Consider the following 3717-nt stretch of genomic DNA (forward strand, 5'->3'; position numbering starts at 1 on the left):
CTCAAAATGTATGCATGTGGTAGGCCTTATATTCTTTTTTACTCCAGGCAACAGGCCCGAAATTTTTGAGGAGGGGCAAGTCGATTAGATTGCTCCTAGTACGCAACTGGTACTTAATTTATCGACCCCGAAACGACATCGGCGGAATTTGAACTCAGAACATAAAGACAGATGAAATACCTATTTCTTTACTTCCCACAAGGGCAGTAAAGAGGGGACACACAGAGGGGACAAACAAGGACAGAGACAAACGGATTAAGTCGATTATATCGACCCTAGTGCGTAACTGGTACTTATTTAATCGTCCCCGAAAGGATGAAAGGCATCTTATTATTATTATTACTATTATTATCATTATTATTATTATTATTATTATTATTATTATATTGGTTTTCAAATTTTACCACAAGGACAGCAGTTTGGTAGGAGGGGATGAGTCGATTACATCGACTCCAGTGTTTCACTGGTACTTAATTTATCGATCCCGAAATGTTGAAAAGCAAAGTCGACCTCGGCGGAATTTTAATTCAAAATATAGCGACGGGAGAAATACCTATTTCTTTACTACTCACAAGGGGCTAAACACAGAGAGGACAAATAAGGACAGACAAACGGAATAAGTCGATTTTATGAACCCTAGTGCGTAACTGATACTTATTTAATCGACCCCGAAAGGATGAAAGGCAAAGTCGACCTGGGCGGAATTTGAACTCAGAACGTAACGGCAGACGAAATACGGCTACGCATTTCGCCCGGCGTGCTAACGATACTGCCAGCTCGTCGCCTTTATTATATATCAGTACCAATGACGGGAGGAGAGTTAGATTATATGGTACTGGAAAAAGAAAGGGAAAAAAAACACATGACATTAGAATGGAGAATCCGGGTATCGATCCCGGTACCTCTCACATGCTAAGCGAGCGCTCTACCATCTGAGCTAATTCCCCGACTGTACCTGCTCTCGCTTATTACATTACATTGTATCATTCACGAACAAAAGAACTGTCTGTGTGTATAACTTACGTGTATAAATATATATTAAACACACAGATACACACAAATACACATATAACATGTACTTCATTCTACGTCCAATTCTCTCTGCTGGCATATTATACAATAAGTAATAACACGCAAATGTGAACAGTTAATATATTGTTACAAAAGCCAAATATATAAACTAGCAAGCTCGATTGTTATGCTGCACTGGGGAAACATATATAAAATTGATTTAGCTCCGGCTGATCTGAAAAGGGCAAAGGAAAAGATACCCAGAAAAATTTGCAACGCCTAGATATACGCATGTAATTTATCGAATGGGACGCTCGAAGTCTTGGCAGAGCGAAATGCGGCCTTACAATAACTAAATTAACATCCCGGTTCTGCAGTATGTTTTGCGTCGTTACTATATTTCGTACGTTTGGAATGAGTGTTCTCACTGACCTCTTTTAATATGCTTATCCTTATATATATATATATATATACATACATACACACACACATATATATATATATATATATATATATATATAATATATATATATATGTATATGTATGTATATATGTATATATATGTATATATATATTATATATATATATATATATATATATATATATATATATATATATATATATATATATGTATATATATATATATATATGAAATTTTAAATTTAGTTCACGGAACCCCAGTACTAACTTTGTGAACCACCAGGGGTCTGTGGTCTAAGGAATAGAAATATATAATAATAATAATAATAATAATAACAACAACAACAACAACAATAATAATAATAATAATAATAATAATAATAATAATAATAATAATAATAATAATAATAATAATAAAAAATAATATATGGCGGATGATGTAACAGAAGTAATATAACCGAGAAGAGACTATTTATGAAATATAATCATTACATATTTGCTTTATCCCTTGTTGAGCAAAATAGTGCATTGGAACAGTAACGGACCAATCGTAAAGAGGTCGTTTAATCGAAGTCATGCCCTGCTAATAAATGGAAACTAATTTTTTTACATGTATACATCGCCACTGAATTGTCTACAAATGTATCCATCATATATGTGTAAAAAGAAGCGTTGTACTTTGATTGAAGCATTATCATACAGAAGTAAAATCGCAAATAATGGAGAGCTTCTCAGAATGCGAAAGGAGAAAGTTATATAATCTTGATATATTTCAAGTACAAAGGCCCATCATCAGAGGTGAAAGTCTTAGAAATGTAAGTTTATAGTAACTACTGCCATTTTGAATGCTGAACAGGCAGTGACCCTGCTTAGACACACACACACACACACACACACACACACACACACACATATATATATATATATATATATATATATATATATATATATATATATATATATATATATATATATATACTGAGTGGTGTAGTTATTGAGACTCACATACAGCACTTGAAGTTTCTGAGTCAACGATACGATGATCGCTGCACTTTTGTAGCTGTAGAGAGTCCGGTGCTCTTACACGACCAATTACAAACACGATGCTAAACGCATCGGACATGCGAGAGCGGGCGAAGCCTAAACATTCTGAAACTTTAATAACTTGCTACTAAAGTACTATTTTTTAGTTATAACTTGATATAAGAATCAAACATTGATATACATATATATATATATATACGTGTGTGTGAGTATGTACGTATATTGTTCTCACAGATGTTCTGTGATGCATCATAAGATGTGTCTTGGGATCTAGGTCTTTCAACATCAAAACCCCTCCCTCGCACAATTATATACAACTCTATACATATCTCAGTATTAATTCGCAAAATATTAATAAACTCGACGTTAGAATTGAAGATACGTATCCCGCAAAAGCCCCTCCATGGGATCGAACCAGCTTCCACGTAGCAGAAAAACAAGCATCTTAGGAACACAACCAGACTTACTTACACTGTTGTTCATGCCTTTTTGTTTGTGTGTATGTGTGTGTATGTGTGTCTGTGTTTATGTGTGTGTATGTGTGTCTGTGTGTCTGTGTCTGTGTGTGTGTGTGCTTTACTTTATCTTTCTGTATTCTTCAGGGTCTTCATTACTATATTCCACGTTTGTCTATCTTTTACACTCTCACTTTCTCCTTTTCTTTCTTATTTCTTTCTTTCTTTCTTTCTTCTTCTTCTTCTTTTTCTTCTTCTTCTTCTTCCTCTCCTCCGCCTCTCCCTCCTCCGTCTTCTCCTCCTCTTTCTCCCCCTCTTTCTCCTCACCCTCCTCCTATCACTACCACTACTTTTACTCGATTTTCTCGACGGTTTTTATCTTTCCCGCTATCAATACAGCCACCAGCGTCATTATCATCGTCGCCATCGTCAGCATCGTTTTCGACGTCATCATCGTCATCTCCGTCATCTGCGCCTTTCCCACCGCTGTCCTTTTTTTATTTTAAATTCTCCCAAATGAGATGTAAAGAAAACATTGTATTCGTCAGTGTAACAATGAACAGAGCTTACTCAATAACGATGACTAAAGTTAGATCGATATCAGTCGATCAGACACGGGTAGCAGAGAGAGTCGCTGAAACGTTGCAGAAACACTGCTGGATAGGATAACTCTCCACCGACGGAGATAAAAACAAAAACGAAAGCTATAAAAGAAGAAACGTTCAGTTCATTGATGACAAGATGCAGAGCAGAAAAAATTTATAATAAAATAAGCTTTCTTGTAATA

The 3717-nt window shown here is 35.3% G+C and overlaps 1 non-coding gene across 1 annotated transcript; it reads right to left on the reverse strand.

The window, feature by feature from the left end:
* Nucleotides 1-874: 874 nt before the first annotated feature.
* Nucleotides 875-947, reverse strand: Trnaa-agc. Its single transcript has one exon. It is a non-coding gene; the product is annotated as a tRNA-Ala (tRNA).
* Between the last annotated feature and the right edge of the window lie 2770 nt (nucleotides 948-3717).

The sequence above is a fragment of the Octopus sinensis genome, unplaced genomic scaffold (genome assembly GCF_006345805.1).
Source record: "Octopus sinensis unplaced genomic scaffold, ASM634580v1 Contig19218, whole genome shotgun sequence".
NCBI lineage: Eukaryota > Metazoa > Mollusca > Cephalopoda > Octopoda > Octopodidae > Octopus > Octopus sinensis.